The sequence below is a fragment of the Rhopalosiphum maidis genome, chromosome 3, assembly GCF_003676215.2.
Source record: "Rhopalosiphum maidis isolate BTI-1 chromosome 3, ASM367621v3, whole genome shotgun sequence".
Taxonomy (NCBI): Eukaryota; Metazoa; Arthropoda; class Insecta; order Hemiptera; family Aphididae; genus Rhopalosiphum; species Rhopalosiphum maidis.
Window position 1 is genome coordinate 42,350,957 of NC_040879.1, and position 15,683 is coordinate 42,366,639.

General features: G+C 24.1%; 1 pseudogene; it reads right to left on the minus strand.

Annotated features, from left to right (window-relative positions):
- Window positions 1-5,652: 5,652 nt before the first annotated feature.
- Window positions 5,653-6,203, minus strand: LOC113559099 (annotated as a pseudogene).
- Window positions 6,204-15,683: the final 9,480 nt, after the last annotated feature.

Here is a 15,683-nt window from a genome sequence, read left to right on the forward strand (position 1 = left end):
AAAATGAAAAATTTTTCATGGACAGAAAAAATATTTTTTCTATCTGAATGGCAGTGATGGGCCCACAGTTCAATTTTTAAAGTAGTGAAGGACTAAAACTTAATTGTACAATTATTACTAATGTTCCTTGTATTTTATATTTATTAACTTTTATAGATCTAAAAAAACTAAACGTTTATTTATAATAACCAAATTGATATTTATTTATTTTATTTTATTTAAATAGAAAATTGGTTATAAAATCCAAAACAATTAATACTGATATATAGATAGTGTCAACAGTTGGACATTCTAAAAAAAATGTAATCAAAAAGTGCTTCCTTAAATGCATTAGTATGTATAAACATTTTACTAATATTAGTGTTAAATTTACGGCTTAAAAATAAAATTAGTTTATTTTAAATCTTTCAACTATCAATTATTATTATTGGAAATTTTACTGTTGAGTATAATGTATAATTTATCGATTCACTATAAAATTGATTTTAAGAAACTTTGTTGTTTTGTGTACCTAAGTAAGTCATGTTCAAAATTTCAATTCAAAGATAAATATTTTATGTGAAAATTGATTCAGGTGTCAACCTATATTTCAAAGAATATTTAATAATATACTTAGATTAGTTAATATAAATAATTTATTTCTGTACATAAATACAGTAGACAAGAGTCTATTTGACGCATGATTGGGCCAGTATTACTTATTACTAAAGACTGGAATTATATGCACTAAAAATGTGACAAATATAATGTAAATATATAAAGCAAAAAAGTTAAAATATGCGTTAATATGCACAAATAATTGAAAAATATGCATCACAAATTTTGTATTACTTTAAACAACTACAAACATAGAACAAATAAAATATAACAAAATTAAGAGTGTTGGACCTTTTAACATCTAAGTTAATCAATAAAATATTTAAATATACAAAAAAAAAAAATTATATGTTTTAAAAACAGTTTAAACAAATTAAAATTGTAGTGTAACCAATAAACTAATTTTTTTTTTTTTAATCATAAGGTATCAAACTAGAAAATATAGAATTTTATACCGTATTGACAATAATTTTTTTCCGCCAATATGGCAGTATTTAAAAATTCCAATTTCTAAAATAAAAACATGAAATTATTTAATTATTTACTAACATAGTAAAAAATATATACATTATATGCCTTTATGAAAAAATATGTCCTAACCTTCCAAATATGCCATTATATACAAAATTAAATTTGGTCAATGGAATCAGTTGGGTCTGGATCGCTTACATTTCAAACCCTTGCAAGTAAATACACTCAGTATGAACAAGCAAATACATAAAATTCTGGTCTCTACTTATCACAGTAATGAATCTCGACATTTTATAAAATATTTATATATTTAATTATTAAACACCAATGGCATTTTTACTATAAGACGCTGAAACTATGTATGCAAACATTAAAAGTAATTTAACTATATTTTTTTAATAAATGGCTATAAAATTATTTTTCAAGTTTCCAATCTCTAAATTAATACAGCTCAATAATTATTATTCGATTCTTAATTATTTATTTTTTATATATATTAACAGATTTGGTGCCAGATAGAAGTGTGTAATACAGTTTAATGGTAACAATATTTAATTGAACAATTTAACACAACCATTAAGTAAAAGAAAATAAATAATATAAACCAATAATACAATAAATGGTGGTAATAAAACAAATAAAAACTTATAATATTATAATAATCATTTAGAAAAAACTTAGGTGCTCATTACTCATATATATCATATTATGGTGAATAGGATTATTTCTACCATAGTTGGTGTATGGTGTTTTGAAATTACTATTTATAAATTTCAAGACTTAAACTATTTATTAAAAAAAAATTATAATAAACAATGCTTTAAATACTTTTTTTACAATTGTACTCAAAAAATAGAAAATAATATACCTTATTGTAAAAAAAAAATACATAAATAAATATACATGAATAATAATAATTAAATAAATTATAAATTACTAATAAAGTAGTAGATTTTTTAATTCATTGTTTTAGTAGCATATCAATAATTTCATAAATTTGTATTATTTAATAATAACTTTTTTGATAAATAGACAAGTTAAAGGTTCCAGATATTATTGGCTTGTCAAAAATATAAATTATTAAGTACTTGTTACTTTGAAAACTTAATACTTTGAATATCAAACTTATATTTTCAATAAGTGAACAATATTCGGATCCTTTAACTCTTATTAACTTGTGTGCCTGGAAGTACTTAAAATAATTTAGTTAAATACTAGGCACAATTTATTAAATAAAGCAGAGTTTTTAATGATAATGTTTAAAAGTAACCTTAACTGTCATAACTTATAAGTAATTAAAATATGCATTTTCCAATCTGGCTAAAGGCCATTAATATTTAAAAATATCCTAGGGCCCTCGGCAATCACCGGATAGTTGATTAATCAGACTGATACAGTCAATAAGTGAGATAGAATATTATAATATATAACGCAAAAATATTTAAAAAAAACTACTCCAACAAAAGTTTATGTTTATAGGTATAGTACATTTATATTTATATCAGTATATGTACTAATAATACAATATAATATTGCACATTAATGTATGCTAAAAAAACCATATTATGTAAGGAAAATTTTTTATTTTTATTTAAATAAACAATAAACAACATTTTAAATTGAAATAGCTATGACAAAATTGTGCTTTTATAAAATATATAATAATGTACATAATATGTACTCTAAATATTCTTAAACTACTGTTAAAATAACTTATTACGAGAAACTTAGTATAACACTTTAAAGCTTTTGACAGAACAATTCTTTGATAATTTATACATAACAATATGTTATATAGTAAGAAAAACTAAAAAGTATTTATACTTTAAACTATTATTATAAGTACTAAATAGCTCGAAAAGGATTTAATTATTTTTAAAAATAATTCAAGTGAAGAAAATGTTAATACCTACCTACAAATGTTTGTTGTAAAACATATGTAAGTACTTTATTGTTAATATATTTGAGGGGCGGCATTCAAAAATGTACTATTACCACTTTACATATTGTTCAGAAAACACAATTTTCTATTGCGAAAAATAAAATAGTTTAACAATTAGGATATTACTTTTACTAATACTTATTTAAAATCTGATTAATGTATTTCTACAAAATACAATCAATTGTACCAAACTACATGATAACATAAAGAAAAAACATTTAGCCTCATTAATATTTATTATTTAATAATAAAGGGATATTACTAAAATGTTAAAAATAATAATAAAAAGAATTTGTTAAGATATAGATTATGATCTATATATATTTAAAAATTGATAAATCAATCTTGATCTTAATTATATTCATCAACACTTTATCTTCAATATTTGATTCAGTACTTTCTTGGAATAGTTTTGGCATCATCTGGTATTGTAAAAAATTTTAAAAGATTTCTTGTAAATATTTTTTTTAATTTCATTTTATAAGAACTAACTTGGTAATACATTTAATGATTTTTAGACTAGGTACTTAAAAAGCAATAACCCTAAAAATACTGATGGTTGATCAATTGAACTCGTATCACGAATGATAAGCAATTTTTTAGCGAATTTGATGATATTGTATTGAAGTTAGAAACGTCTTATTTTTTTTATCTGTTTGGTTGTTGTAATCACTTAACATAAAACATAAATCCGCGCACAGCTACAGTAACAACATGAATTTAGAATTAATATTAACTTAAAATTAATAATACACTTAATTTGTACTTTTATAACATGTGAACATATATAATATGTCATATTATAATTTTACAAGCATAATAAATATATAATATGAAAACATTTAGCATGTTGCTGGTAACGTCCAAATTGGTTCAATTGGTCATAAAAAAACTTTAAAATAATTATATTATAATATATACTGTTGTAATAAAAATGTATTTTACTCTATACTCTATATTATATTAAGTTAATGTATAAAAAAATACTAGGTAGCCAAGTAGGTACCTACTATTTAAAGATGAAGAATGAAAGATACATTTTTTTATATTTTTTCACGTATCTAATTTTATGCAATAAGAAGAAACATTTTTCAAAAGAAATTTGTACCAAAAAACAGTAGAAAAGATATTCAAATATAATTTTATCTAAATATCTAATGATATTGTAATAATTAAACTACATATTTTGAATATGAAATTGTGAATAGAACAATTCATTCTATAATATGTACCTAAAAGTTTTTAAGTCACCAGGAATAAGTTATATCTAGTTATGAATTATTACAAAATAATTTTTTGTAACATCTTAGTTCCAAACGTTGACCAAACACCTCTTCAATTTTTTATGCATTTGCGCCTGTTGATTGGATTAACAACATTTTCGGAATGATCTACAATTTGATAATTATAACCCGGAGATTGAACTGATTGAAGATTTGCATACGATTTACACTAATCCGATATTATAGTTAAACCACTTAAAACTTCATTTTGAATTATTAGTATGAATGTAGCACAATCACGTTGTTCAACAATAAAAAATCTTTTTTTTTCAAGAATATCGTTTTTTCCCTAACTAATATTAAAAACCCACGAACCTTCGATTAGTTTGGCATAGTTTCTTGTAGGTAATTGTTAGTGTACCTATTTTACTTATCTGAAATCATATTCAAATATCTCCAGATAAAGTGGTCGATGACCGACTAAAATTCAGCTTCTGTTATATTTTTGTTTTTCTTTAAGTAGTTAATGTTTTATCTATTAAAACATTCTCACCGGGTCCACCCATATGTGTTTGAGTATCAACAATTATGCAGCATATGTCTATATTATAGATTAAACAAGTCTGCAACAGTGCTATATAGGCGATCAACCAATGAATAAAGTTACTGTTGTTATTCATAAGTCTTCATACCAATAAAAAACAATTTCAATAATTTGACTCTAAGTTTAATTCAAATTATATTGATTATTTAAATCAGTGTAAATGAAAAAATTATTTGATTCTTTGATAGATTGAGATTAGACCTAGGACTAGGATGGGGGCGTCATTTCAGGTATTTTTTTCGGATGTGTGAGGTTTCAAACAGGCTATTTTGAAATTTCACCATGCCATTTAAAAATAGATATCCATCTACATACTGTACTTATTCTGTTTTTAATTATTTCCATAGATCATGGAACGAATCATTGCATCAACATAAATAGTAAAAAAAAATTTAAAAACTAAAATATAATAAAAATTGATAGCACGACATTTGTTTATAACGAATCGCGGTAAAAAAGTCCTAAACCTAAAAAGTCCAAAGTAAAAAAGTCCGGTATATATTAAATATGTATGTATATATAACAATATTAAAAAAAATAGGTGATTTAACTATCATAAAAAAATATAATATATTTAAAAAAAAATTACTGTAGGTATCCATAATATAATGTATATGTATATAACAATATTAAAAAAAATAACTTATTCAACTATCGTCATCCGTCAAAAAAAAAATAATATAATTAAAAAAATTGTGTATTTAACTATAGTTAAAAAAATAATGTAGGTATCTATAATATTATAATATATATGTATATAAAAATATTAAAAATAACATATTATTTAAAAAAGAAAAAATTCAATAATTAAGATTTTATCTTGGTCTTGTCCTAATATTATGACCAACCTTTTCTAAAAATTCTTCTATGGTAATTGAATTATTAGCTATTCTTTGGCATAAGTTAACCAGTCGGGTATATGTTAAATTTTGTTTTTTTTTTACCGAATCACCCATGCTGTCGATAGATAATTTCGCCCTATCTGCCGCTACTTCCAACCTTACTTTGTGGATGAGTGTTCAAATAGTTGGATGACTGTGGCCAACTAAATGAGTAAATCTATTATTCCACGATTCACATATATTATTTGTTCGGTGTTCACCATTAATTGTTGTTTTATGTACATTCCAAGTATTCGGAGGAAAAAGTGGACTTATTTTTTTAAACATAAATTTGGTACAAACCCCTACTTTTCTAAGTGGTCCATTACATAGGTTGCATCAAAATAATTTAAAAGATCTTCTCCTTCAGGGAAAGCAATTGTTTTAAGGTAAGCCATTCCTTCAAAAACATGTTCAAGAGGAAGAAATGCAAGGCCGTCCAACATTCCACAAAAATGACTAAATTCGTCGCTATTTTTATACATATTGGTTAATCCTAAATCTTGGATTTTTCTATAAGAACTTTGGCACAAATGATAAAAACAACCTCTAATAGTCAAATGTTAACCAAAAATTGTTTGAGCGGCAGAAATTACAGCTTTTTCAAAATCAACATTTAAGTAAGTTGGATCTGAAAATAATTCATACTCTGCACATTTAGTTAAAATAAGTTTGATCATTTCTTCATAAATAGACATTGCCTTACATTCAAGAAAACAGTATACTGCAGTTATATATGAATCATTTTTTTGAACTCTTATAACGTAAAATTGTAAAAAATATTAAGGGCTAAGGTTAAAATTACCATCGCAATACCATGTCTTGGCCTCTGTCAAAATGTTTAAGCTGTCATCTGTTACAAACAATATAATTCTTTCGCCAATTGTTGATTTATTATCAGCGTATAGAAACCGTTGTCCATTAACTAAAGCCCAGTCATCTGAAACATAATTTTAGGCTATAATAAAAAATGTTGGCCACCATGTTTAATAATAAATAGTAATTACCTTTTATCACAACATAATTTGTGCAATTCAATGCAGGTTTATTGCTAGTTCTTTGATTTATAATTGTTCGTTTTACAACACTTTCTTTTGGTAAGAACAATAGAGCTTCGGCTGGTATTTGACATTTTTTTCGAGAGCAACTTACTAATCAACCGCAACAAAATATCGAACTAAACTGATAAAATTGACAACTGTTCGGTTACTCATACGGTATGTATACGATGGATAAACCCAGCAACTATAGATATATTTATCTATATTAACAATATCGGATGTATAGTCTTATGAGTAACACTCGACACATCAGATAATTAAGATAAAAGCAATAGACATAATATATCTATTTGATTTATTTTATATTGCCAATATTGGTATCTACCTAAAGATTATTTATTAATTCCGTCAAGTAAATCATTTAGTTACAATTTATATTAATTCTAATTGGAAGTTTATTGTGTATCACATCGTATTTTTATTTTACCTAATTATATGTACCGGACTTTTTAAGTTTCGGACTTTTTATACCTTGGACTTTTTAACTACGGACTTTTTGGTAGTATACCGTTTATAACCAATGTAATTTAAAATTGTAACCATGATTGACAGCATACCATTATAGCATTTACCAATAATGATAAATATCAATATAAAAATTAAAATAAAATTTAATCATATCATTGATTATAGAAAAGTATAATCAATGATTATATAAATAATCGTGCATTATTTCATCAGGTCGCAGGCCAATTGGAACTATTTTAAAAGTAAGGCGTGCTACCGTATATCCTGAATGACGCTCCTGTTAGATACCCTCAAAATGTATTCCTCACCAATGTTATTTCACCAGAATAAAGTCTTTTTTTCTAATATAAATTTTGATCTTGCCTTGACATTTCATACAAATTATTGTCTCACCATCTGATGGCATAAGAGATAAGACCATACAATTTAAAAAATGCAATGGTTGTTATGGGTGTATATATAAACCCCAACAACATTTCCGGGGAAAAATGTTTGATAGAAGAACTCTTCAAGTCAACATTCTTGGTTAACCTTGGTGTATTTTAGAAATTTCTTTTAAAATGATTAAACCTTTATTTTTATTAATGATTTCAGAACATTTTATTTTAATTAATATACTATATTCATTTTTATAGGAAGATTATTAACATAATTTGTTACTTGTTCAAAAATGTTTAAAGCATCTTCGAGTAGCTAATCAAGCTTTTTAATACTTTCAACAATAATCGAAAAATTTGTTTTAATATAAGTTAAATTGTTAATTATATTAAATTTAGTTAGAATTTTTTTTTACAGTTTCCAATACTTTTAACATCATCTTGTAGGTTTTGAATAGCATTTTAAAAATATTAGAATTATCTGCATAAAATATTGCTGGTTCTAACAAAGCTTATCTTTTCTGCAATCCGATGAATCCTATGAGCAGTCCAAGTAACATGAATAAGATTGTAATAAAATGGTTTTAAATTGTTGGCAACCTTAACCATATATGGGGGTGATGCATCGGATAACATTAATACAATTTTTTCGTTGTTACCTTCTTCTGGCCATAATACTCTAAGACAATCATTTAAAAATTTTGCGATGGTATTGCTATTTGTTTTTTATTATTAATAACTTATAATTTCCAACATATTATCTAGATAAACACAACGACAGGCGACGAACGCAGTACGCAGCTGAACTGATTTTATAAAATATCAATTACTTATTTGTATTGTATTCCTATTTCTATAAATACAATGCAATTTATATTTTTAACATTTGAGATACCCAGCATTTATGCTATAAGATAAGTATAACGTATAATGATACATTATAATCGAAACAATTTAAGATTAAATATTGTATGCTATACAATCAAATTGTAATAACTATGTAGGTTACACATTATAACGAAAATGCAGCTACATATGACCAAATTAATATAATAAAATATATTGAATTGAGATTTTTATCTATACTTATAGCTAATACAGTTTTATAATGTATAGAAAACCTTAAATATTATTTGTTTAAAATCTCTAACTAAGTATACTAAATTATTAAATAATAAGACAAATTTAGTAATATCCTTTTATTATTGTACTTAATTGTATAATTAATAAAAAGGAAAATAATAAATACTTATGTCCTACATATATTGTAAAGTATGTATAAGCATATTAAATTATTTGAATAAAAAATATTAACTAAAAATTTGAATAATCATTATTATTTCTCTTTGGCAAAGAGGATATCTAACCAATTTTCGACACAAAAATGTATGTCCATACAGTACAATTGTATGAAAGCTTGGTTCTGATAAATACACAACAGATGAGTTGAGTGCAAAAAAAGCAACATTATTATTTATATGTATTTATTTATATCATTATCACCATCTAGTACAAAAATAATACATATAATACATTCCAAACTATTTTAGATGAAATCACGGTAATTATTTTGTAAATTAAATAAAAATAATTACTCAATATTTTTAACATGCAAGCAACTACGTATTCCTAAAAATTAAAACTACATCATTTTTAATTACCTACCTAAATTTAAATTAGGTTTTTGATCTTGGTTTTTTTGATTTTTAATTTTTTTTTTTTGAACTTGAAACACCTATGCTTACATTTTACTTATTTGAAATACTTTAATTAACTGTTCAATAACCATGTATGACATAATTAGGTATAATAAAAGTAATTTTATTACTAAGTACCTAATATTAATAACTACAAGTGTTTCATAATTTTAGAATTTATATTCATATAAAATCTTGCACTTTATTAGTAATAATTTAATACATTTATATTTAAGTCATACCATGGGAATACTAGGATAAGGAGTAAGCATCTAGCCAAAAAATATTTAAAGTATAATATTACGTTTTAATAATAATGACACCTCAACCACAAAATTAATCATTATGGAGAAATACAGTGATAGGAAATAAATCGTATACCTATATAATATAAAATAATATATTCCTCAATTAAATAATATTTAATACACGTTTTAATAATGCAATAACAACTTTTATCAATAATTTTAGTATTTGAATAGAGGGATGAATGTATTGATTTTCCATTTACAATAATGTGTTTTTTTTTTGTATTAGTATACAATATAAATAGTCAAAACATGATTCGACTTTCAACTTTGACAGTTGTCTTAAATAGAAAATAATATATTCTAGTATGGACATTAGAAAGGTCAAAATAAAAAATTACCAATATTTTTCAAAATAATCATAAAAGCCAAATAAAAAGTTAAGAAAAACGGGAATCTTATGCAAATTTAGTTTTCGAGATAATGGATTATGTTTTTTAGTGTCCCTAGAAAACAAATAACTGTAGCTAGAAACTTGCAATTTTCACCAAATGGTTAAATGATAATTTTCTAAATATTTTGACTCTTATTTTTAAGGTATTTATAGGCAATTGAATTTTTCGATTATTTTTAGTTTTATTTTTACCTACAAATGTCAATAAAAAAATATTCGATTAGTCAAAACTCTTAAAAATTGAATACTAGATCCTTTGTAGGTTTTTCTTATATCTATATAAAATAATTAGAAATACATATTTGATTTCAATTGTTTACAAAACTCGTTAAAATTATGAAAATTAGTTTGAAATAGTAACTCATTGATTTGAGCATTTTCCCCTGGATCACCCATATTTTATGTTAATCAAAGATTTCAATCGGCTACATGCCTATATCTCTATAGAAATTATTTCAATTTACAATCGTGTGACGAGTATTATTGTAAATTTTTCGGTAATTAAAACTGGTATTTGATACTCTCAGTACCAGACTAATTCAAAAATTTAATTTAATGCTAAACCTTTGTTACTTTTACCATTTTTAATAAATGGTAAAAGTTTATAAGTTTACATTTATTAAAAATAAATGTAAAAAAAAAAATTTTTTTTCTTAAAGAGTGATAAGTTTGGCAACCTTTTTTTGACATCGTAAGGTTATAACTAATCAAGTAGTTTTTAATAAATCACCATTCGAGCTCCTTTTATGATTTTTTTTTTGATATTCTTTCAACTTACCTCCACAAAAAAAAAAAAAACAATATCTATAACACCATCTTTTAATTTGAAAAAACTATAGTCACCAAGTATACCAAGTTCTAGCAACAGGTTTCTCTTCTGAAGATAATTAACACAATATGTTTCGATTGTTTTTTCATTAGTTATTACAGATATTAAATGCCCGATACAAATAGCGTTTTGATTTATTCATTATATTATTTTAATAAAAAAAATTTCTAAGTAAAACTCGCAACGAAAAAACACATACGCGAACACAACACAGACTAGAATAATATGTCTAAAAGTAAGTTATCGTGGGTCTTGGTGGATATTTATCAGTTATTATAATGGCTATTTATCTGTAATTTTGTACCATCGTTATATTATATTTACTTAATGACTCAAATGTATTTTCCCGCAATAAAATGATAATTTAAATAAAAATAACTACGGTAGGTAGCATACTACACGAGTACCATTATCATAATATCTTAATAAAATATGAATTTATTAAAGTTTAAGTTTTTCGCAATCTATGCGTTCAGCGACGTGTGTTTTCTTGTCGTGAAGAAGTGAGACATGCAAGTGGTGTAAAGCGCATGCCACTGGAAAGCGGATATCTTTTCTACCTCTGACTCGTACAAAATAAATGCAAGCCGCGCATATTTGCGCAAGCGATCTGATTTAAGATTTTGTTCAGTGTTTTAATCTATTACGTATAATAGGTACACAAAATATATTATTAATAATATAATAAACAACGTGAACGAAGACGCGAGTATCAGCTATAGTATTAAATAAAAAAAAGTTCGATTATAATATAGTATTAATAGTATTATACTTAGGTACTATACACTATTATTAACGAATTAAAATGTATCCGAACTAAGTTCTATTGATTGGTTAAGAAATATATAAATATGCGTAGATAATCTATTATACAATGTGTTTCCTTTTAAAGGGAACTGATAGGGAAGGACGCATTTTTTGATGATTTTCAATGCGTGCATTACGTATACCTAATACATCTTACGGTATTTTATATAGCAACAAGTGCTTTCATACCAAATTCGGATAAACCAATTTTAGTAATTTTGATTTCTTAACCATATGGCTCTACAACTCAAATTGACTGAATGACAACGATGTTTTAATTTAATTCGTTAATTTTTTGACGATTATCCTATGATTTTACAAATTTCTGTGCGATTCTGCGTATTTTTTTCAATTATAATCTTTCTTTAGACATAACATCGTATTATTTGGTAAATAATATCAAATAAATATCGTTCGAAATAAAAATAAATTATATAAATAATAACTAGATTACTTGTAATCTCTAAAAATTATTTTATTTTAGTTTTATTAAATAAACGAAATTTTACTTATCAACTATCGTATTGGTATGCTAAGAACAATATTTTAATTTTGCTGATAATCCATATCATTATATATTACATCATATACACCATTAATAAGTTATTTCAGTAAAATTTAATAATAATAAGTACCTACCTATATAACATTTGATTAATGTGGTTATTAAAATCCATAACAAGTTATTCAATTGTTTGTGATACACTATTCCCTGTACATAAAACAAAATTTTAAGTAAACATATACTTCAGAAAAATAAAGTCTTAAAAATAATTTATTTTTAATATCTAAAAACATATTATGAGTGAAAAAAAATACGCGGAATCGCACGGAAATTTGTAAAATTATAGGATAATCGTCGACAAATTTAACGAATTAAATTAAAACATTTGCTAGTTGTCATTCAATTAATTTAAGGTTTAGAGCCATGGTTAAGATATCTAAATTATTAGAAAAAATTCGGTCTAAACAAATTTGGTATTAAAAACACCTGTTGCTAATTGAAAAAAAAAAGTAATTTGTATTGCGCATGCGCGCACTATATAAGACATAAACACTTGCAGATCATCAAAAAATGTGTATTTAGGTATTTCATATCTCTTCCCGAAAACCCCATATCAATCTGAGGTCACTGGACTGGACAGAAATATTTCGTGTTATCTTTAAAAGGAAACACGCTGTATTATATAATATGTGTACATACGTATTATTTTGGATGTCTTCAAAATACTTAATAGTTAATAGTGATCAATAATATACAATAAATTATGTATTTTATCACTAAATTTTAATGATTTAATTTTTAAAATATTTTAGGTTTTATTTAACAATTTAAAGACATTTGTTTTTTAGTTGGTTTTTTTGTTTGTACTAATAATTTCTTGTTTTTTTTGTGAACATTTTTAAATATAATTGCAAGGAAGAAATTGGCCATTTTTCGGTCCTGGCACTCAAAATTCAGAATTTCGAACGATAAGTCATAGTAAATTAATAACCATTAAATAATTCAATGCATAATAGTGTTCAAGATAACAATTAATATTTTAAATCTCCAGTGTTACCTCCTAAAGTAGTGTTTCCTTAACAAGGCTACTCACTTGAATTCAAAATTTTTGACTCGAAATTATATTTTCTGTTGATTAAATTTGAGAAATATTTAGTAAATAATTAAAAAAGCTTAAAAAGCTCGTACGATGTTTCAATATATATGTTCTAAAAATTAATTAAATTAAACAAAGATGTCAAAAAATGGAAAAATATCGATAAATGCAAATAAAAGTTTTATTTTTGAAATATTTATCTTGTTATGATATCTTATATCTATAATCTAATTTCCAGATTAGAATACTTGAAAACTGCAGATTTCAAATTTCAAATTACATTTTTAAGTACTCTTCAAAATTATATTAACTAAGTACTAATATGTAATTTTAATTCTACATTTTTTAATTCATTTTATTTGTTTTATGTTACCCGTTTTATTTGTATCTTATATACGATTTTAAAACATACAAGGTTCTTTATGTACATTTTTTTAACCTATATTAAAAAAAATCTATCGGAAAGTCAAATTAATTTTTCATGTTGAAGTTCAAATGTTTTTAATATGGCATATTCATCATTAAACTAACTATTTTTTCTGAAATAATTGTTGATATTTTGTTATTAAAAAGCCGTAGATACTTGAAATTTTCAATATTTTATATTATATATTATCTAATACCTATCTTTCTCTGTATGATAAAATGAAAATATTTTAAAATTCCACATAAGTTGTTCTAATATATATATTAAAATACATAATCACAATTTATTTTTATCAAAATTTGTCGAAATCACGAACATTTGCAAATTATAGTACGGTTGAAAATTGATAAAACGTGCAATTTATAAAAAGTTTTTTCATAAGTAGGTTATACTAAAATCAAAAAAATCTTAAAATTTTATTAAAATAATTTTTTTTTTATTGAAATTTTGATTTAAAAATTGAATATAATTACATATTTAAACTACGAATAACATCATAACGATATTTAATATTAAAACTAAACTAGATAGTCGTAATCGTGGAAATACGGAGTATCTTTGTTCATATATGGGAGATAGACAGAGAAAACAAATGCTGGTGTAGCGGCCCCTTAAGAGGACGCTAAAATATACTCTCACATATATTGTCTTCGTCTTAAAAATATACATCATAGCAAATTTGTGTTTAGTATAACCAATTGTGTGTTGTTAGCTTTAATATCAGAGTGAATTGACCTATTATCAAAATTAAATAAAAACATTATCCCGTTGGCTTTTTTTTCAATATTTTAATTTTTACGCTAGAAACGTGAATTTTTAACTTGTAAATATAATATTTACAATGTATACCTACTCACATTTTTCTTAAACAATTTACACACAATTGGTTCTAATGGATGCAAGTTAGATATAATGATGTTAGTTAGACGAATGCAATACGATAACACATGACGTGAGGGTAGCGTCTTCGACAAGGTAGTAGGAATGAGTGTACAAATTGCCTAAATGTTACCCCTTATTAAATAGTCGCGAGGCTTCTTTTATTAACACATTTAATTTGATTTTTAGTTTTTTGAATTTTACAGTATAAACTATAAGTTAACCGTTAAGATATAGTTTAGACATTAGACCACAAATAATAGAGTAATAAGTAATAAGTTAATAACAAATACAAATATACTATATCATTGATGTTTTTAATTATACTATAAATAATTAATCAATGGTATACCTACTTAACAAGATAATAACATAATCATATCATCTACAATACTTACATAAAGTATATAACGTTTTTTATACAACGAAAACATGGATTAAGTTATATATTTTACCCATATTAAATATACGAGACCTGACTAGGTCGACTATATTGTTATTTATTATTTACAGGTAACTAATAACAAGATTAACATAAAAAGTATTAACTTACCGTTAAATTCTATAAATCTATAAATCCCCATTAAGATAAAACATTTTTGGTGAAGCTTTCCATTAAAATAATTCGAAAAGCAACTATAATAAAGTTAATTGACTAATTGCATAATAGAATACACATTTGTCTCAATGTCTAAAGTATTTAAGTATTTATATGCAATGATATTAATGAATAATGAATAACGCCAATCAAAGTTTATTTCTACTTGATATCTACAATCAAACTATTATATGAGTATAACGACTACCCGTAACTTCCTATTAAAATGTTTAATAAGACATAATTATGTAAAATATATACATTATAGGTACAGCCGGTAATCGGTGGTAGTTACTTATGTTTGGAATACATGAATTTTGGAGTGATTACATAAATAACTATATATTTTTTGATTTTATAAAATCAGGTTTGATTAGGTTATTACAATTTAATTCAACTCACCATAAAGTTAGAAAATTATTGTGAATTAGAATCGGGCAATAAAATATTTTAAAAGCATCTTTTTAACTTAACTGTAACTAGTTATATACCATAGCCTTTTGGTTATGATAGATAATA